This window comes from Impatiens glandulifera, chromosome 1, assembly GCF_907164915.1.
Source record: "Impatiens glandulifera chromosome 1, dImpGla2.1, whole genome shotgun sequence".
NCBI classification, from domain to species: Eukaryota; Viridiplantae; Streptophyta; class Magnoliopsida; order Ericales; family Balsaminaceae; genus Impatiens; species Impatiens glandulifera.
This window is the reverse complement of record NC_061862.1, coordinates 1734369-1758122: the sequence shown is the minus strand read 5'-3', so window position 1 is coordinate 1758122 and position 23754 is coordinate 1734369. Positions and strand designations below refer to the sequence as shown.

The 23754-nt window shown below is 34.2% G+C and overlaps 1 long non-coding RNA gene across 1 annotated transcript in view; it reads right to left on the bottom strand.

The window, feature by feature from the left end:
- Positions 1-879: 879 nt before the first annotated feature.
- LOC124921640 overlaps positions 880-23754 on the bottom strand; it is a 55888-nt gene continuing 33013 nt past the window's right edge. Inside the window, exons 2-3 of the long non-coding RNA XR_007097682.1 lie at positions 1848-1958; positions 880-933 (exon numbers count right to left, since the gene is read on the bottom strand). This is a non-coding gene — a long non-coding RNA (uncharacterized LOC124921640). The remainder of the gene's footprint in view (positions 934-1847; positions 1959-23754) is intronic.

Below are 23754 nucleotides of genomic sequence, written 5' to 3'. Positions count from 1 at the left end.
ATACTATAGAGCCAACCTTAATTAAGTGATATCACCCCATTCCCCATATTATTCGAAATATTATTTGTGTTTGTAATTACAACAAAAAACAACCAATTAAGTATATAATATTACTTTTGAAAAGAATAGATCAACTATTCAAGAGAATATGCAGAAATTAAGTATTCTCTAACATAATACTTCTGTAATTTGAAACCCAATACCTCTAATTCCAAAATTTCAAGCCATACAAATATCAATCACTATAAAACCAACATTTATAAGTGCGGTTTCATTCTATTTGAGATTTTGTGTTGCTATACATGCGGGGTAACAAAATAGGTTTATCAAATTATTTTTAAGACTAAACAACTAAGAGAATAGACAGAAATAAAGTATTCTCAATATCAGTGTTTTAATAATTTGATACCAAATAATTATTATTTTATCATTATATAGGAATACTTTATTAAGTCATTTACCAAAAAAAATCTATACCTTCTCAAAATCACCACCAATCATATTTGTTAAATAACCTGAATCCAAACAAGGCCTAAGCAATTAATAAATTAAATATTTTCTAAAATGGCTAAGAAATGATTTTATTAGTATTTTTAAGATATTCTTATACATAGTTCTATTATGGAAGAACAACCAAGGCATATTGAGGATGTTTTAAACATTCTAAAAAACAGTATATTGGTAAGCGATCAAATGCTTATTAGAATTAAAGAAGTAGGAATATATAAGTCATTTCTTAGGCATCAAAATTTCATGGGCAGGGTATTATCAAAGATTCGTATGCAACTCAAAAAGGGTATATCTAAATGGACTGAAAATGTAGAGAAGGCATTTAAAACATTGAAAGAGGCTCTAACCACCACTCCAATTTTATTATTACCTGATTTTTCAGGTTGATCTCAAAATAGAAACAAATGCCAACATTTAGTCAATCTGCATCAAGAAAAAATAGTTGAAAATCAGATTGACATGTTACATAAAAACTTCAAGAACATCAACATCTAACCGAATCCAAAATTTTGTCACAAGACCGTAGCACCACAACAAGATAATGTGAAATTCAACTTGAAGACATCAATGTAGTCACCATATTTGGCAAATCTAACAGAAAAATTGAATCAAGAAACATACATGTCAACAAAATCATGGAAAAACTCAAAGGAGCGTCATCATCGACTTCAGCACGAAAAGAGAACGTAGATGGAGATGAAATATTTTGCCAATCAGATGTAAATATAACAAACAAACAACTATGTACTAAAAATTTCGACGTGGAGGGATGTATTCACGAATGAAGTTCTATTAGCATTTCAACCAATAACTCTATACTAAAAATTTTAGGGCAACTCAAAAAAAGGAAAGATCTTATTTTGATTGATAGTGGGAGTACTCATTCGTTTATAGACGAAGGAAATGCACGCCAATTGGGATGGGTTTTAACCTACGAGAAAATAATCCGTTAGTATTTACCATTGCAGATGAAGGTTCTTTATATAGGATCGTGCAAAGGAAAATTAATTTACACTCGAGGTATGGACACTCAAATTGCTGCAACATAGTTTAGGGTTGATTGGATGAGAAATATTAAACAAGTAAGCTGGAAGTATCCAAAGTAATGAATGAAGACAAGGATCAATGATTTAAAAATACGTTTGTACGAGATTAAGGATAAGAGAACTTTCAATTTGATGAGTGTGAGTCAGTGAGCTAAAAACTATTAAGAAAGGATTGGGTTGTTTCGTAAGACAATTATACCACATAGAAATTAAGCAATCTTAATAAAATAGAACAAACCGATCATAAAAAAATAACCAGACTTGTCCATTCAAAAGTTAATTGAAAAGTACCTCACTGTTTTCATAGAACCAAACCAGCTGCCTGCCTGTCTCCAATTCAAAAAACTGATCATTCTAATAATCTCAAACGATTCCACCAAATCTGAGACTATACCTTTATCCCTATTCAAAAAAGGCTTCAGTAGCAGAGATGAAGAGGGTTGGATTTATAAGAAACAACACAAGTTTATATGTTTATCTGATTATCCTTGTTAAGAATAAGGATGGAACATGGATACCTTATATCTGTAGTGGACGAGTTATTGTATGAGCTCTATGAAACAACGATTTTCATCAACCTCGACATATGTGCGGATTATCATCAAATAAGGGTCAGAGAAGAGGACATCCACAAGATTATTTTCAAAACTCATTCTAGACTGTATGAATTCAAGAGTAATGACATTCGGATTATCAAATTCAACTGCAACATTCTAAGTATTAATAATTGAAATATTTTTGAGTATGGCCAAGGAAAGGTATTATTAGTATATTTTTTTTATGATATTATTATATACAGTTCTAATATGGAACTACATCTAAGGTATTTTGAGAAAGTTATGAAAATTCTTAAAAAACAGTATAATGGTAAGCGATCAAAATGCTTATTTGGATTAAAGAAGCAGGAATATCTAGGTCATTTCTTGGGCATCAAAGCATTAAGAGACTTTCTTGGGCAGGGTATTATCGAAGATTCGTATGCAACTTGGAACTATTAACAAACCATTACATGGTTTTACTCAAGAATAGTATGTTTAAATGGACTGAAGATGCAGAGAAGACATTTAAAACTTGAAAAAGGCTCTAACCACCACTCCGGTATTAGTATTACCTAATTTTTCGATTGATCTCAAAGTACAAATAAATGTCAGCATTGGCGCAGTATTGATGTAAAAAAGAATACCCATCGCGTATCTGAGCAAATCACTTGCTAAGACACATTATGATTCTCTACATATGAGAAGAAACTGTTAGCAGTATTAATGACATTATTTAAGTAAAGAAATTACCTTTATGGTAAGCATTTTCATTATCAGGATAAAAAGTTTGAAGTTTCTTATGGAAAACAATATCACTACAGTCCGGAAACAAACATGGTTATCAAAGTTATTTGGATTGAACTATACCATAATGTACAATAGGGGAATGACAAACGTTGTGACCCGGGAAGGTACTTGAAGTCAGTAATGCATATGCACGAGAAACTGTAAGCAGTATTAATGTCAGTTTCTAAGTGAAGAAATTACCTTTATGGTAGGCATTTTCATTTTAATAGAAGATTCTAGAAGTTGTTAGTAGTGTAAAAGATTATAGAATAGATAGTTAGATACCAACTATCATTATATGAGTAGTGTAAATAGTAGGCAAATATGATGTAATAATTTCTAATTTCTTCCTAATGAAATGGGGCTCAGCCCCCCTCCGTTCTTATTCTCAATTTATCTCGTTTATATTTATTATCTTCTATCAAAATTCTCCCTCCTTGCTAATTCTAGTTACTATTAAAGATTTTATTTAGTTTGTGCCCTCTTTGTAGATCGGGACACAACAATAGACTTAGTAGAATATACAAGAACAGTCGCATCAGTTTGGCCAAGTGAAGTAGAAGGATCGTACAAAAAGATGAAGAAATACAAAAGTTTATAATACTACTCGCATCTCAACCAAATAAATATCTATTCTACTAGTAATAAGACAATATCATCAAATATAAAAACAGGAACAAATAAAGGAAGTTGTGAGAATAAATTTTAACCATTCTTTATATATAAGATTATATTGTTGCTCGTATGGGAAATTATGGTTTATTGGTCGTCAAGTGGTGGATTTCACTCTCCGATCACACTTCTCCACTTAACTGGCGCAGAGCTCCGACCGACCGAGAAAAGAGATGCGGAGGATTCGGTGGTGGAGGAGTATATTTATACTTTTAATTCTGAATGGTAACATAATAAAAAAACAAAAAGTTGGAACATAAAGACTATTTTTGATAAAGAAACCGATTTCAGTAGTGAGAATACAAAAGCAAGGCATAAATATATTTGAAAATCACTAGTAAATAAATAGTATGAACCTGAATTGGGGTATGACCTGAATTGGACTTTTTTCGTGTAATCTTCATATTGGGTGACAGATGTATCTTACTCCATTGTTTCTCTTTTGCTTGGCTGATAGTACATCAAACCCAGACTGCAACTATGAACAATGCACTCATAAGTTCTCTTAGCGCAACAACAAGATATGAATATGAAAAAGATACATTTGTCATTTTGGTCAAAAATCAGAAACAAAACATTCTAAAATAAAGCATAACATTATACTTCAATTTGGGGATATTGATGCAGAAATTAATTCTTATACCAAATGATAAATCTCGATTAGGGTTTGTCTAAGCCATTAATTATTAGAAATGATATGAGATGAGAAGAACTGACCGACCTGAGGATGATGTGGAAGGAACTAAGCCTTATAGATAGCAACAGAATCAATTGCAGGTTTTAGGAGTGAAAGAACAAAAACCAAAAGGTTTGTTTGGAAGATTACAATTAATGGCATAACAGCAAGGAGAAGGTAAACAATAACCGTCACCACCGACTCGCAACAATTGCACAAAACACGTACCTGAAAGTTTCCTAATCTTCTTCTCTTACTACTCATCAGCTATATACAAACATGGGGATAATTAAATTGATGACCTAGGTCTCTTTTCAGCTATGCATACAGACAGACATTAATTCTTCTTGAAACATATCATAAGTTCTCTCTCAAGAATACACAGACTCGTCAGAATATTTCTAACCAAGATCAAGGAAGTTCATTTCATACATAGAGTCGTCAGAATATTTCTAACCACGATCAATCTTTAATAATTATTTCTTTAATAATTATATTGTTTCTATCAACGCGTAACAATATAGTCTTACATATTATTTGTAAGACTAAACCAAGTAGAAAAATATATAAAAATAAAGTATTCTCATACATAGAGTTTTTATAATTTTAAACCGAATATAATTATACATCTCAAATTATAAGTCATTCAAATCACAAGTCAAAAATTACAATCACTATAAAACTAACATTTGTAAGTGATTGTGCACAATCTTTTAGAATTTTTTTGTTTCTATTCACGTGACAACAATATAGTCTTGTAAAATTATTTATAAAACTAAACCAACTAAGTAGGAGAATATGTAGAAATAAAGTATTCTAATACACAAATATTTATAATTTTAAACCGAATATAATTACACGTCTAAAATCACTAGTCATTCAAATCGCAATCACTATAAAACCAACATTTGTAATGATTGTTCTCAATCTTTTAAAATTTTGTGTTTTTATTCACGCGTTAACAATATAGTCTTAGCATATTTTTTTATAAAACTAAATCAACTAAATAAGAGAATATGCAAAAATAAAGTATTCTCATACAAATAGTTTTATAATCAAAACGAAATATAATTTTACGTCACAAATCATTCAAATCACAAGTCACCAAATCACAATCACTATAAAGCAACATTAATAAGTGATCGTTCTCAATCTATTAAAAATTTTGTGTTTTTATTTACGCGGCTACAATATAGCCTTATCTTATTATTTGTAAGACTAAACCAACTAACTAGTAGAATATACAGAAATAAAGTATTTTCGTATACAGATTTTTTATAATTTTAAAACATCTCAAATCACAAGTTATTCAAATCTAAAGTCACCAAATCACAATCAATTTATTCGTTCTCAATCTTTTAGAATTATTGTGATTCTATCCACGTGGCAACATTATATTGTTATAATATTATTTTTAAAATTAAACTGATCTCAAATCACAAGTCACCAAATCACAATTACTATAAAATCAACATTGATAAATGATCGCTCTCAATATTTTAGAATTTTTGTGTTTTTATTCACGCGAGAATAATATAGCCTTATCATATTATTTATAAGACTAAATCAACTAAGTAGGAGATTTTGCAGAAATGAAACATTCTCATCCATCAATTTTTTATAATTCAAAACGAATATAATTTTACGTCACAAATCACAAGTTGTTCATATCACAAGTCACCAAATCATAATCTCTATAAACCAACATTAATAAGTTAATTGTTCTCAATCTTTTAGAGTTTTTGTGTTTCTATCTACGCGACAACAATATAGTCTTATCGTATTATTTGTAAAAATAAACTAACTAAGTAGGAGAATACGAATAAATTTAGTATTCTCAAACATAGTGTTTTTATAATTTCAAACCAAATATAATTTATATGTCCCAAATCACAAGTCACCAAATTACAATAAATATAAAACCAACATTGGTAAATGATCATTCTCGTACATAGAGTTTTTATAATTTCAAAACGAATATAATTATACATCTCAAATCAGAAGTCTTTCAAATCACAAGCCACTAAATCATAATCACTATAAAACCAACATTATTAAGTGATCGTTCTCAATCTTTTAGAATTTTTGTGTTTCTATCCACTCCACAACAATATAGTTTTATCATATCATTTTTAAGATTAATTAACCAACAAGGTAGGAGAATATGCAGAAATGAAGTATTCTCATACACATAGTTTTTTTAATGTCATACTGAATATAATTATACGTCCAAATCACAAGTCATTCAAATCTAAAACAACCAAATCACAATCACTATAAAACTAACATTAGCGAGTGATCATTCTCAATCATTTAGAAATTTGGTATTTTTATCCACACCGCAATAATACCGTTTTATCATATTATTTGTAAGACTAAACCAACTAAGTATGAGAATATGCAGAATTGAAGTATTCTCATACACATAGTTTTATAATTTCAAACCGAATATAATTTTACGTCCCAACTCAAATCACAAGTCACCAAATCTCAATTACTATAAAACCAACATTGATAATTGATCGTTCTCAATCTTTTAAATTTTTTTTGTGTTTCTATGAATGTAGAAACAATATAGTCTTATCATATTATTTGTAAGACTAAATCAACTAAGTATGAAATATGCAGAAATGAAGTATTCTCATACACAAAGTTTTTATCATCCAAACATAATATAATTTTACTTCACAAATCTCAAGTCACAAAATCACAATTACTATAAATCAATAATGAGAAATGTTCGTTCTTAATCTTTTAGAATTTTTGTGTTTCTATCTATTCTGTAACAATATAGTCTTATCATATTATTTATAAGACCAAACCAATTGAGTATGAGAATATGCAAAAATGAAGTATTCTCATACATAGAGTTTTTTATAATTTCAAATTAAATATAATTAGATGTCCTAATCACAAATCATTGAAATTTAAAGCACCAAATCACAATCACTATAAAATCAACATTAGTAAGTGATTGTTTTCAATCTTTTAGAATTTTTGTGATTCTATCAACGCGACAATAATATTATCTTATCATATTATTTGTAAGAATAAACCAACTAAGTAGAAAAATATACAAAACGGAAGTATTCTCATACACAAAATTTTTATATTTTCAAACCAAATATAATTATACGTCCCAAATTATAAGTCATTCAATTAGCCACTAAATCACAATCACTATAAAACCAACATTAGTAAGTGATATTTTTCCCAATCGCTTTAAAATTTTGTGTTTTTATCCATGCAGGTAACAATATATTATTTTTAAGGCTAAATTAAAAATACGCTGAACTTATGTATTTTTAACATTTATGATTTAATTATTTAATAATTAATATTTATCAAATTCAAAATTACAAGTTAAGTGATATTGCTCTTTAATAAGTCAAAAGAATATTGAAGGTATAGAGTTATATTCAAATAATTTAATTTAAAATAAATATATATAATAGGAGGGTTTTGTCTTGTATTTAATGTCTATGTACCTAATTTAGTCTAACTAATTATTTATAGTTTCTTCTTATGTATTCTTATAATTCTAATCTTAAACTTTATTTAGATATATTATATGTGTTTAACAAATTAGGTAAGACTAATTTTTTTTATTAGAAAGAATTATTGTAACAGAAGTTCCAGTTATCCAAACAGATTAATTAGTCATTAAGTTTTTCCCGATCTTAATATATTTTTTTTGTCTTCCTTAATTGTTCACTTGTCCTTAATTCAAATAAATTATAACCAAGTAATGACAGTTATCCTTTAAAATTAAAGTTTATGTTATCTAAATGGTTATAGTACATTAAAGAAAACAAATAAACAAACTTACCAAGTGAGGAATTAAATTTATTTAAGCTTCGAGAATTGGTTCCCATCCGGTCCATGTACAATTTCCATAGTTTCATCGCAAGAACCCTACTCCACAACAACAATATCACATGGTTTTGATTTAATATACAATAACGCTTGTAACATTAAAATAAAAGATTGCTCAAAGAAAAAAGATTAAAACATACCGAATTTTTTATTTTTAAAATTAACAATGATCCGGTTTATAAATTGTTGTTGTCAACTTTCCCATAAATGGTTAACCCAGAATATCCACTCACGTAAGTGTAATAGAGAAATGAGAAAAAAGTAAATTAAAATCACACTTTTTAATTGAGGAAAATAATAAACACCACCTTGATTACTCTATGTATAAATAACTAGATAAGTACTACTCTTAAATTACAATTTTTTAATGTTAGATCATGAGTTTTGAATTTTAAAAATATTAAATGACTAGATCATAAAACTCTTCAATCACAATTTTTGAATGTTCAAACATTATTTTTCCTCATCTAATAAAACTACCATGAGCATTCGCTCTCGGATCTTTTTCTTTTTCTTCTTTTTCTTCCTTACCTAGTTCTCACCAATTTAATTTTATTCGAGTTATGGTGCTTACCAATTTAGAGTTTGATGAAGAAATCTCAAACCATCGATGAAAGCATTCATAAACTGGGCGAGCGAATAAACAACCTTGAAAGCATCTCTGCCAAACAAATTAGAAGCAACAGTTGCAAATCAAATTGACTTGTTACATCAAGATATTCAAAAAATCTAACATTTCGTAGCAAGAAAAACGAGAGAATGACCAGACTCGTAATGTAGTCACAGTTTGTGGCAAATATAGAAGAAAAACTTGAATCAATACCTGTCAACAAAATCGAGGAAGAACACAAATCGACTTCAGCCAGCCAATAAATAGAAAGTGGTTGGAGATGGAATATTTAGTCGACCATATGCTAACTTGACAGCTAACAACCAACGAGAATAGAAGACAGATGTGCATAAAAATGAATGTGACTACAAACAAACAACAAGAAGCTTTATCATTAAAGAATCTTACAATTAATGTGACTAATCCGAGAGGTTGGGTCAAAAAAGCAAACCCAATTTTCGGAAATTTCACCATTGAAGACTTAAGTATAACTTCAAACAACATTATACTTATTTTAAAGAATCCTAGAATTGATGAGCAGAATTCCTCATCAATTCATTAGCTATACATACAGACATGGGGATAATTAAATTGATGATCTATGGGTCTCTTTTTATCTATACAGACATACAGACATACAGACATAATATTTCTAACAAAATCAAGGAAATTCATTTTAAGAAGACGGCAGCGAAATCGATATCGATCATAAAAGGCCCTTGACGAGTTTAATGACGATTTTAATGGGTTAGTACAAGAGTTTGGTAGAACTAATTCGGGAGTGCAAAGTTGACATATGGGTTACTACAGATTATTTAATGGAGTTCAGGGGTTACTACAGATTAGCGTTTCATCAAGAAGAATCAGGTCATTATCGAATTTCATCAACTAAAGAAACATGATTATTGACGAATACATTGATCAAATCAATAAAGTTTGGGAAATTAGGGTTTGTCTTAAGCTATTAATTAGGATGGAATACATAATATTTAATACAAGAAAAGAAATGAAATGAGAAGACTGACCGACCAGAGGATGATCTAGAAAGAAGGAACGGTCGGGTGGATTTCACTCTCCGGTCACTTTTCCTCTCAACTGCGTAAATCTGGCGCAGAGAGAGCTCCTACGGTTGTTACAGATTATTTAATGGAGTACAGACAGGGGTTACTAACCCAGATTAGCGTTTCATCAAGAATCAGGTCATAACCCAGATTAGCGTTTCATCAAGAATCAAGTCATTATCGAATTTCATAAACTAAAGAAACATAATTATTGACGAATCCATTGATCAAACCAAGAAAGTCTGGAAAATCATGGTTTGTCTTGAGACATTAATTAGGATGAAATACATTATATTTAATACAAGAAAAGAAAAGAAATGAAATGAGAAGACTCACTGACTGACCAGAGGATAATCTAGAAGGAACGGTCGGGTGGATTTCACTATCAACTGCGTAAATCTGGCGCAGAGAGAGCTCCTCCGGTAGGCCGCCCGAGAAGAGAAGAGAAGACGCGTAGAAACGGTGGGTGGAGTGGATCTCCTCTTCGTCCCTCGCTTTTCCTCCATCTAGCGTAAACCTGGCGCAGATCTCCTCTTCATCCGATCCTATCATCCCTCGCTTTTCCTCCAACTAGCGTAGCGTAAACCTGGCGCAGATCTCCTCTTCATCCGAGATGGGCGGACTACTGTATTTATACTTTTTATTTGAAACGCGTGTGACCGTTATTCATTAACTTTATTTAAAGTCCGATGATTAATTCATTTTAAGTCCGGTTAATTTTAAAATATATTTTATATATTTATATAATTTATATTAAACTTGTATATAAATTACCTATTAATAATTTCAAAACCAAAGTGATTCCAAATAACAATAACCCAAAAACTATAAGATTTATACACTTAACTTTATACATTTAGTTCAGGATGGTTGAGAACTTGGAATCTCACGACTAATTAATTGCACTTTGGTCTACTATAATGAAATTTATAAATACATATTAATAATAATAATAATTCTTAAATGAATTGTTTTGGAGTGCTTAATTTGAAATTGATAATTGCTCTTTGCTCTTGGATCTTGACATTTAACACCTGACTTTTGGCTCTTGTAACTTTTGAAGTGAAAGATGATAATTTTTGAACAGATGAAATGTTGGAAGAAATTTGTCGAGACGTTAACATGTACAGATTCGGCCGAGATATAAAGTGTAATTTTGAAATGATGTCCCACTTGTTTAACATAGTGGGTGATAAAATAGAGATAAAAAATACTTAGGAAATATGAGATAATATAATAATTTGAGTTCTCCTCCAATGGCTATTTCCACCATTGGAAGAGGCAACGAATAATTGTGAACAGGTAGGTTCCTTTAAGATGGAAAACCCTGCTCTGATACCATGTAGAAATTTAAGAGAGATAAAATTTAGATAATTTTATTGCTTGCACTTGATCATTACAATGTAATACCTTTGAAGTATTTATAGAACTTATGATGTACTAATTTAGGAATTGTCTTCCTATTACAAATTAATTACACAAATTTAAGATATCACTTCTTAATCAAGAATATCCCTTCATTAACTAAAATATCCCTTCTTAAATTAGAATACATCTTTCTTAACTAGAATATTCCTTGGGTTAAGCCTACTTAGACGATTGGACATCCCCTGAGCTAGGAAGATTGAGAGATAATTTTACAATAAAATAAAAATAAAAATTTCTCATTTTTTTTCTTCATTGTCATAAACTCTCTTTCCTGCACCATAAATCTCCTCCCATTTTTTTCTTTCTAATTTTTACCCCTTTATCCATATGAGTAATCAATTTCTTCCTTTGGCTTACCTTTTTCCTGTCAACCCCAAGTGAAATCCTCCAATCCATTTTCTCCTAGTTGAACCTTAAATTTCCGTTGATGGAAGAAGCTTTTGTTGGTCAAATCCTAAGTTGTAGACAATGTGGCCGAAATCTCCCTTAATCGAACACTAAATCGTTATCCTTGTTAACGAATAATATTAACAGACTTGAAAAAGAAAGGTCTGTTCTATATATCAATGTAAGTTGTTTTTATTTATTTTTTATAATGTTTATACTATTAAATTACATTTTTTTATAGAGGAAATAATTAGTTGCATTGTAGATATTTCATGCTTCAATAAAATTTGTTATTAAATTACTAGAGTAAAGATCATAATTATTTTTAGAGAAAGGTTAGAGAGAATTTGAAAGAGAGAATAGAAAAGAGAATGATGTGCCACAATTTGATTGGTTGTAAAAATATTTCTCTTCTCTCTCCACACGTTTTTTTTCTTTTTTCTGTCAATGAGGTGATGCCACGTCATTCCTTCTCTCGTTCTCTCCTCCAAATTCCCTCTCTTAAAAATTCGATCAAAACTCATTTGATTGAATGACATAAACATCGTCTAATTAAAGATTTACATGTGATTTAAAAAGGTAATGAGAGTTGAGATTTGAACTTTAGTCACTATGGATGTTCAAAATATCAACATATCTACTCTATTTATTTTATTATCTCCTTCCATAAATTGGAAAGAAATATCTTGTTCAAGGTGAAAAAATAGAAAAATGGAATCTCAGAATATTATTGTTAGGAGTTGGATAATTTTGTTGTTATTAATAGTATTTAATTGGTTATAAAAATTGTTCTACAATTTAAAAAGTAAAAACTTTTTAGGAATTTGATCCTAACATACTAATTGTGTAGGTATGAAATATGTTCAAATATTGAAATGACTAATTGATGGCTAAAAAACAATAAGAGAATGAGAATATGAATGAGATTGATAAATGTGGAGAATAGAATGTGATAGGATCGGCTTTATCGTTAGAGACGGGGTCTGGCTAAGGATGAAGGCTTATGAAAAACGGTTTGAAAGAAATCCTGTTAGGGATTTAATTCACTTTCTATTCTACGCAAACTTGTGTAAACACTTGAAACAGATTCAAGGCGGAATTGTTTACATGGGTTTGAAGCACAAGAAGAAATATGAAAAGATGACAGAAAATGAAGAACACAACAGTTTGTTTATGGATGTTCGGAGAAACTCTCCTACGTCACCCCTTCTTCCAACCACCGGAAGGATTCACTATATGATGAGAATCAAATACAGTTTACACACACACTTAGCTCACTATTGAACAGAACACTTTCTGTTCAATTACAAGAAGATGAAGAATATCACTCAGCTAATGGTGTTTTGATTCTAGCTCTCTCTCTCGATTCACACAGTACAGTCTCTCTCTGCAAAATCAGAATGCTTGTTCGTTCGGAAATTAGCTAGGTTGCTCGTGAGGATTATTGTCCGTTGTCCTTAGGATTGGTTAAATACTAATCAAGAGCTAACGGTCGAATCTTCAAGAATGATACGCGACGCTCTTCTATTGGAAAGCCTCCATTGTACACAGCAGGTTCTGAGCACAAGGATCGTGGCCGTACCGAACTGGTAATGCGCCGAATATTCCATCAGAGATGTACCTACAAAACGGGTAATGTGAGGAAAATTCTCTTACGTGACATTACTTGATTGGATGCATATAGCTGTTGTACTAATCTTCACAGGGAAGTGGAGCAGGAGTAGGGTACAGCTATAGCACGTGGGTAGGAGAAATGCTAGATTCAAGCGTACTGCTTGAATCAGAGCATTAAACATATTTCAGTTAGACGGATCAGTCTAATGAAATAAGTCAACTCCTTCTGATGAAAAACGTCTATTAGACCGCCTGGTCTAATATAATTAGACTCGCGTCTAATATCAACAACCATTAGACGGGTACGTCTAACTCCACTGAGTTAGACTACCACGTCTAATTCCGGTTCTACCTCAGACTAATCTGAAGGAGTTAGACCCACGTCTAACTTTCACTAATTAGACAATCCGTCTAATTATAATAACCATTAGACCGATACGTCTAAATCCACTGAGTTAGACCATCACGTCTAATTCTGTTTCTACCTCAGACTAATCTAAAGGAGTTAGACCCACGTCTAACTTTCACTAATTGGACAATCCGTCTAATTATAATAACCATTAGACCGGTACGTCTAACTCCACTGAGTTAGACTACCACGTCTAACTCCGGTTCTACCTCAGACTAATCTGAAGGAGTTAGACCCACGACTAACTTTCACTAATTAGACAATCCGTCTAATTATAATAACCATTAGACCGGTACGTCTAACTCCACTGAGTTAGACTACCACGTCTAATTCCGGTTCTACCTCAGACTAATCTGAAGGAGTTAGACCCACGTCTAACTTTCACTAATTAGACAATCCGTCTAATTATAATAACCATTAGACCGGTACGTCTAACTCCACTGAGTTAGACTACCACTGCGAATGGAGATCAAAATCAGTCTAATGGCCCTCATTAGATCCAAGTCTAAAGACATGTTTGTCTTAATACACCTGTATCAAAACTCATTAATTATTTCATCATCAAAATATTAGGGGATAAATTATTTCAACACTTAGTCAAAATAATTTGACCCAACAATTTCCTCCCCTTTGATGAAGAAATTGCAAACCTGCATACATATAACACAACATGCATTCATCCAATAAATAAACAAACGGACAACATGCAAGTAATCATTCAAAAACATCCACGTTAATCACATATAAGTGTTTTCAGAAGAAACACTCAAAACATTGTTCAGTGTAACCATGATAATTTTACCAAAAGCATTATGAAGACATTCAAAAATAACTAAAAAAAGACATTAAATCATTAGTCTTCTTCTTCTCCCTGGTCATAACTTCTGGACGGGATACACTTCAGCCTAAGATGCCTCTAAGACAACAGTTATGAGAGAGTTGGAGTCTTCACTCTTACGTTTCTTAGATTTGAGCGTTTCCACCCTTTGAATATAATCTACCACTTTCTGGTAGTTCAGGATCTTAGAAGGAAGGGGGAAACTCTTACCAGATTCGTTCAGACGGTGACAGAGAAAGAAACTGAGAGGACCATAAAAGCCAAAGATCTTCTTTCTAGCTACAACCATTCTGACAAGATTCCCGAAGAGGAAGCTTGTCCAGTTCACAAGAACACCCCTGGTGATAGCCAACATTATCTGAAAAACCTTCGTACAATACTTGTAGGAGGTTTCTTTAAACATAAGGGATTTAGAAATGATATCACTTAGAAGAGCATATTCGACCTTCAGAAGATTCTTCTTTCCATGAATATCTACTTCAGGGGTATCGGAAAAGACTTTTATCATCGAAATCATGAGGTTAGGGTGAGTGGAAGAGAAATCATCAATACCTTCTGTTGGGAGATGGAAAAACTCACCAAAAGATTCTTCTGTGAGCCATACCATCTGGCCCATTACAGCACTAGCAATAACACTATCTTGATAGAAGCTAGCGGTTTGGAAGAACTCGTTGACAAGCTTTTCATGATAGGTTTTATGAGGGGTGAGAAATCTTCTCAGCCCTGAAGCTTTTAGAGAGTCGAACATCCTTTGCATGCCCGAAGATTCAAGAGTAGAAACAGATTGAAAGTCCATCTGAATCGATTTTGGTCGGAAGGGCAGCATATTGATTTGATGAACAAGGGATTGATAGATTCAAAGGGTTCGATTTCTAAAGAGAGAAAGAGAGATTTCAGGGATCTTCTAACCTTTTAGAGAAAATGAACCTATTAATACCGGGGTTTTGATCATGAGGAAGAAAGCTAATGATTACTTCTACCGTCAAGAATTTCAAAAGACAGTTCCCAATACACATAATTTAATGTTAGCATAAAATAAAACGTCTAATACTAAATGTACAAGCAAAAGATGTCAGAAATATTAGTCATTTCTTGCATATTGAGAGACACGTGTCTTCAATTCTTTTGAGGAATGACTGATTTATTTTTCGGCGGGAAAGATAACTCAAACAGACATCATTAAAGGACAACTGTCCTAAATGCCAAAAGATGAAGAGTCTAATTACACCAGTAGTTAGACGTTTTTATTCTTCTTTTCACATTTCCAACTTCTTTTTGAAAATCAGTCTATTAGACGTGTGCGTCTAATTATGCTATAACAGCACGTGATACACGAGTGTCTGATTAGAAGTGAGCAGCCTCTTGCTCATGACGTAAAAACGTCTAACGTCTATTAGACATGTCCGTCTAATAGATGCATTCGTCTAATCGAGCAGGTTAAAATAACCAAGACAATGATTTCATATAGAGATGAAACTACTTAAGGGAAATGTTCGTCTAAATAGCTGTGTTTATCAGACTCCGAATCCTTAGGACGAATTAGAACCTCCGTCTTTCATATCTGTTCAGTTTCGTTTTGAACAATACGTTCCTCCTCAATTTATGCACATAATTACGTCAATCAAGATCAACAAGACCTAGCATGTTTCTAAAATGAGAGAACTTAGTTTCAGGAAGAGGTTTCGTGAAAATGTCTGCAGTTTGTTGATCTGTAGAAACATGTTCAAGACGGATTTGCTTCTGATTGACGTGTTCTCAGATGAAATGATGCCTGACTTCAATATGCTTTGTCCGAGAATGCAGAACAGGATTATAGGATATTGCGATGGCACTTGTGTTGTCGTAGAAAATTGGAGATTCATCAGCCTCAATCCCATAGTCTTTGAGCTGTTGCTGAATCCACAGAACTTGAGAGCAGCAACTACCAGCTGCAAGATACTCCGCTTCAGCTGTAGAGGTAGCCACAGAAGTCTACTTATTGCTGAACCATGTGATTAGACGATCTCCAAGGAACTGGCAAGTTCCACTTGTGCTTTTTCTATCAATTTTGCATCCTGCATAATCTGCATCTGAGAAGCTAATTAAATTGAAACTGGATTCCTTCGGATATCACAGTCCCACATTTTGAGTTCCCTTCAAATATTTAAGAATACGTTTAGCAGAAGTGAAATGAGAGAGTTTAGGATCAGCCTGAAATCTGCCACAGACACCAACATCAAATTGAATGTCTGGCCTGCTAGCAGTTACATATAGTAAGGAACCGATGAGTCCTCTATATGCTGTAACATCTACACTTTGGTCACCTTCATCTTTGTCCAATTTGATTGAGGAGCTCATAGGAGTAGCTGCTGCAGAATAATTCTCCAAACCAATTTTTTTCAGCAATTCTTTGGTGTATTTGGCTTGGTTGATGAGGGTTCCATTTTCCAGCTGACGGATCTGAAGCCCGAGGAAGAATGTAAGTTCTCCCATCATGCTCATTTCAAACATATCCTGCATCAGCTTGGCAAATTTCTCACATAGTTTGGGGTTAGTTGACCCAAAGATAATGTCATCAACATATATCTAAACAAGTAGTATATGAGAGTCTTTAGCAAATCTGAACAGGGTTTTATCCACTGTTCCAACAACAAAATCATGATCAAATAAGAAATTGGTTAGAGTGTCATACCAAGCTCTAGGAACTTGTTTTAGACCATACAATTCTTTGTTAAGTCTATAAACATGATCAGGTAAAACATGATCTACAAAACCAGGGGGCTGCTCAACATATACTTCCTCACTTAATTTTCCATTTAAGAACGCACTTTTTACATCCATTTGAAAAACTTTGAAATTCTTAAATGATGCATATGCTAGAAAGATTCTGATTGCCTCTAGTCTTGCAACCGGTGCAAAGGACTCATCAAAATCAATACCTTCCTCTTGTCTGTATCCTTGAGCAACTAAACGAGCTTTGTTTCTAATGACTAAACCATCTTCACTAAGCTTGTTTCTAAAGACCCATCTTGTTCCTATAACTGACTTATCAGTTGGTATAGGAGTAAAATACCACACTTTATTTCTATCAAATTGGTTTAACTCCTCTTGCATAACATTGATCCAATTTGGATCAACTATAGCTTCACCAATTTTCTTTGGTTCAATTTGAGAAATAAATGCAGAGTTGGTCATTTCATCCATCAACTAACGTCTTGTCCTTCGAGGAGAAAAAGGGTTACCAATTATCAGTTCCGGTGGATGATTTCTGTTCCATCTGAAGTTGGAGCCAAGAGGATTGATCATCTGAACCGGTGACACCGCGACATCCAAACTTTCAACTTCTTGTTGAACAGGAGTTTGTACGTCTGGTTGAGCTTCAACCGGATCAGCCACAGGGTTAGATAGAGCCATCCGTTTATCCAAAGTTTCTTCTTCTTCACTTACAGACTCAAGACTACCCGTTTGCAGTCTGTCAGCAAGATCAATGGGTTCTTTGGATTTGCTCTCAACAGGCTCATCAAAGATTACATGAAGGGATTCTTCAATAGTCTGAGTTCTTTTGTTGTATACTCTGTAAGCCTTGCTTACTGATGAGTATCCCAACATAAATTCCTCATCTGCTTTAGCATCAAAAGCAGTTAAATAAATCTTTCCATTGTTATGGATAAAACATTTACATCCAAATATCTTAAAATAAGAAACTGTGGGAATTCTCCCATAATACAATTCATAGGGAGTTTTATCAAAACGTTTGTTAATAATTGACCGGTTTTGAGTATAACAAGCAGTACTAATGGCTTTCGCCCATAACCTCTGAGTAACATCTGATTCAGCAAGCATAGATCTCGCTGCTTCTTTTAGAGTTCTCACTCTTCTCTCAGCAATGCCGTTTTGCTGTGGAGTTCTGGCACTAGACAACTCGTGCCTAATTCCATTCTCCTCAAGATAAGATGATAGGTATCTGTTTGTAAATTCAGTTCCTTGATCACTTCTAATACATGAGATATTTAGAGATTTCTAATTTTGAATGCCTCTAAATATTCTGATCAAATTTTCAGCAGTTTAATCTTTTGATGACAAAAATGCAACCCACGTAAAACGTGAAAAATCATCAATAACAATTAAGGCAAATCTCATTCCTCCTACATTTTTTACAGGAATTGGATCAAAAAGATCCATATGTAAAAGTTCTAGGATACGGCTGGATTGTGATTTTCCTTTACTTTTGAACGATGATCTGCCATGTTTGCCTAACTGGCAAGCAGTGCAAACCTTGTCCTTTGAGAACTGAAGGTTGGGTAAACCAATAACTAAAGTGTTTTAACAAATGATGTTGATGGTGTTAGATAAAATTAGATCGGTTAAATAAAACTTAACAAAAACAAATCTCTTGTGCAGGAACAAGCAAAGAACTCAACCGGTCAAGCAATTAAACCGACCAGAAACATGACCGAACAAGAAAGACAAGATCGGTCAAATCAGAAGGCCAGAATCATTAAACAGTCGGTCAATCGGAAGATATGGAAAAACCGGAAGTCATCCGGTTAGCATAAACAACCGACCAGCATAAAAAGACACTTCGGGTATTTGTTGAGAATGATACCGAAAGAACAGACTTAGCATTACCATATCCATACAAGTCTGAGGACAGTCTGCAGGCTGTAGAAGATCGTCCTACAAGATCTTTCCACTTCAGGATAAATCAGAAAGGCAATCTTCCAAGTACAGGCAACTGTCCAACCGACAGTTGCCATATTGAGTAAAAGACAAACCTAGCCAGTTTGACCTACACACTGGAAGACTAGACCGCCAGGTCTGAAGACTAGACCGCCAGGTCTGAATCAATGAACCTCTGCTCAACCAATCAGATTCAAGGAAATGAAATGTGACCGTTGGCACATTTCACCTATAAAAGAATGAGCTGAAGAGGAATAAATGCGGGTTACAAGTTCTGAATTCTCTACAGCCTAAGTAAAAGATTGTGTTCTATCTCTAGAAAAGCTTAAGCGCTTATTTGAAGTGTATTCTACAATTTCGGTTAAAATTGTACGGGTGTTATCGAGCAGGAAATAAGTCTCGATCGGATTGTGTTTATTCCTTAGTGAATATCATTCTCGCGGTTTCGAGAGGAAGGGGCGACGTAGGAGTTTTATCTCCGAACATCCATAAAAAACCTGTCTTGTTATTTACTTTCCGCCTGATTTACTTTATAACCGATCTGCACTAACCTACGAATACCGCTCCAACCGACTCAACATCACTTAAACCGACTTACTAAATCCCAAAACCGACCCAGCAAATCCCAAATCTGTCCTATTCAAATCCGGTTCTGGCTATCTCGTGTGTGTGCTGCTTCAATCTGAAACAAACTACTTCCGCGCTTGAACTCAGTTCAAGGGTTTGTGACAGTTTGTGTAGTATTGAAACCCCGATGTTAATCTCTAACCGGATTAATCACCACTCTTTGAGTAAGACGCGATAACCGGCCAAGTCCGGTCCCTCAGCCGCGAACTAGATCCTAACAATTGGTATTAGAGCAGGTAGTTTCAATACTCAAGCAAGCATGTCTTTCGATAGGCCCCCAATGCTAGAAGGTGACGACTTTGCCAACTGGAAGGCACGCATGCACTTTCATTTAATCACCATGGATGACGAAATGCAGTTCATCATAGTTGAAGGACCGATAATAATTGATAAAGATAGAAAGGAATGGACAGCTGAAGATAGGAGAAGAAATAATCTGGATAACCATGTCAAAAACCGCATCTACAACGGTTTGGATAGAAACACGTACTGCAAGGTCAGAGATTGCAAAACAGCAAAGGAAACATGGGAAGCCATGATTCAGATTCATGAGGGAAATGAAAGAACCAAGGAAAACAAGATAATGGTGGCTACTCAGAAGTTTGAAAACATTAAGATGAGACCGGGAGAAACAATGAGAGAATACAATGACCGGTTCACAGGTGTGATAGACGAGCTAGAAACTCTTGGCAAGAGGTATGATAACAAGGAAATCATCATAAAAGCATTAAGATCTCTTCCAAGTGCATGGGACATAAAGACAATGGTGATGAGGGAATCAAACTACGTAAGCAAGATGAAGCTACACGATGTATTCGAAGATCTTAAGGCATATGAGTTTGAAATGAGATCTAGGACTGAAGAAGAAGTCTCAGCCTCAACCCAACCAGAGCATTGATCACATCCACAGAACCGGTTGCTCCCGCACCGATCAGAACCGCTGAACAGTTCACCGAGGATGCCATGGCAATGCTTGCACAGAAATTCGGTCAATTCATGAAGAGAAGCCAACCGACAAACAACAACTATAACTACGGTGATAAATCCAATGTTAGATGTTATAAATGCAATTGTTTGGGACATTTCAAGTGAGAATGCAGAAAACCGAGAAGTGATAACCGGAAACCGGACGATCAGAATAACCGAAATAACTATCAACAAACCGGTGAAGGAAGTGAAGTTCAGAAAGCACTGATAGCCGATGATGGAGGAAGCTTATGGGCTCACAGTGACAGTGATGATGAACTTACCTGCCTTATGGAAAACGAGGAACAAGTATTTGACTCTCCCTGTGACGAATTTACTAAAGATGAGTTATTTAATGCACTGAATGATATGGTAGCAGAGTATAAGAACCTATTAACACTATTGCCCAACTTTAGAGCCGACCCCATAGTACCTACCTTGACTGAACCAAAGACCATACAACCTGATGAAACCCCTACCCTAGAAACCGAGGAAGCAATTGAACTATCCTCTAAGACCGAACAACTCAAGGAGTCAGTTCAAGAGTTGACCGAAGAGGAAAATGCCCGAATCTAGTATCGGATGGCCGCATGGAAAAGATCTAGTGAAATGGTAAGCAGAATGTGTAGTTATAAAAGACACCCTACTTGCATGTTTGGTCTAGGATACAAAAACAATAGATCCAAAAACCGGAAACACTTCGACATCATGAGGCTCACAAAGGATAATCTTCCCTTTGTAAGTTTTGTCAGAAGTTCCTTAATCGTTGAAGAGGAATTAAGTGCCTCATATCCAAAAGACAAACTAACCTATATAGGTCCAACCGATTCTGAAAAATGGCTTCACCCTGAGAAAAGGAAAGCCAACCGGTTCAAATATAGGAAAGCCAACTCACAACCACATATGACAAACCAAAGACCACCCACGAATAAGGCACTCTTAGGAAAGTAGAAAGACCCCAAACCAAGTGCAAGAAAATTAGTTAAAACCTTAACCGGGAAAGTCGTCCGACTTGTCAAAGTCTGGATACCCAAGGAACTAATCGCCTGTGGACTCAAGTAAATGTGGGTACCAAATATTTGTAAATATGTACATTTTGCAGGATATGAAGAAACGGTTAGGAAACTCTGAATGGTATCTGGACAGCGGTTTCTCCAGGCACATGACCGGGAACAACAATCTTCTAACCGACATCAGAATAGAAACCAGTGCATTGATCACCTTCGGTGACAACTCAAAAGGTAGAACCGTGGGCAAGGGTAAGATTGTCCATGGTAACCTAACAATTGATAATGTACTCTTAGTCGAAAACCTACGTTTTAACCTGCTAAGCATTAGTCAAATGTGTGATGCTGGATACACTGTAGAATTTCTTAAACATGCATGCTTAGTTAAAAACTCTCAAGGTATCATACTGCTAACCGGAAATAGGTTAGGAAATATTTACAAGGTAGATTGGAAAAATAAAGTAGAATATCTTGTCTGCATGATAGCTAAAACCGATCAAACCTGGCTGTGGCATAACAGACTAAATCACTTAAACCTAAAAACCTTAAACTATATCCGCGGTAAAAAGTTAGTTGAAGGAATTCCTGATATAGTATTTAATAAAGATAAAGTCTGTTCAGCATGTCAAATGGGTAAACAAACTAAGTCAACATTTAAAAGTAAAGGACACATTCAATCTAACCGATGCTTAAATCTTCTTCACATGGATTTATTTGGACCGATTAGGGTCGTCAGCCTAGGAGGTGTGCTTTACACTATGGCAGTTGTCGATGATTACTCTAGGTATACATGGGTAATATTCTTGTTATCTAAACGTGAAACCGCATCAAATTTGATCACACTGCTTAAACGTTTGCAAAATGAAAAATCAACACGCATTAATAGCATTAGAAGTGATAGAGGAACCGAATTTACAAATAGTACTCTAAATGCATTTCTTGATGAATCCGGCATCAGACACGAGTTGTCTAGTGCTAGGACTCCTCAACAAAATGGCCTGGCCGAGAGAAGAAACCGAACTCTCAAGGAAGCCGCACGGTCTATGATAGCCGATTCGGGCATTGCCTAGAAATTCTGGGCTGAGGCTATCAACACCGCATGTCACACACAAAACTGGTCTCTGATTAACAAGTTTCACAACAAAACACCTTATGAAGTATACTTTAATAGGGTTCCTAACCTTAGGTATCTTAAGATTTTCGGTTATAAATGCTACATTCACATAAATGACAAAACCTATCTATCTGCTTTTGATGCAAAATCCGATGTTGGGATCATGCTAGGTTACTCAGCAGTTAATAAAGCATATAAAGTGTATAACACTAGAACCTTAACCGTGGAGGAATCACTTCATGTTATTTTCGATGAAGCGGTTGAAAGCAACACTGCATCATGCTTTGATCTACACAACAGATTAGAAAAAACAATATCCATTCTGATAGTGTAGATGAGATTCCGGTTATTAGAAGGTTTGTCCATGACCAAATTGATAATGATGAAACCCAGCCGGATCAAGCTGTCCCACGGCAGGAAGTTGACACCTTTGTTCAAACCGAGGAAATCGGTCGGTCTGACACTCCTATCCAGCCTACCGATATGTCTAGCCTTGATCAAGAAAACGGTGATTTGGTAGATGCTCATGAACCGAATTTCAAAAGAAACACAAATCATCCTCCTGAGCTAATTATAGGTGACCCTTCAGAACCCGTTCGAACTAGGCGACAAATCCTGGAGGAATATTTCAATTCCGCTTTTATATCCCAGATTGAGCCGAAAAGAGTGGATGAAACATTGTCAGATCCAGATTGGATCTTGGGAATGCAAGAAGAGTTAAACCAGTTTGAGAGTAACAAGGTCTGGTACCTAGTCCCTAGACCAAAGGATCAACCGGTCAAAGGAACAAGATGGGTATTTAGAAACAAACTCAATGAAGACGGTTTGGTCACGAGGAACAAAACCAAATTAGTGGCACAAGGATACAAACAGGAAGAATGCATTGATTTTGAAGACTCATTTGCCCTTGCAGCTAGGATTGAAGCTAT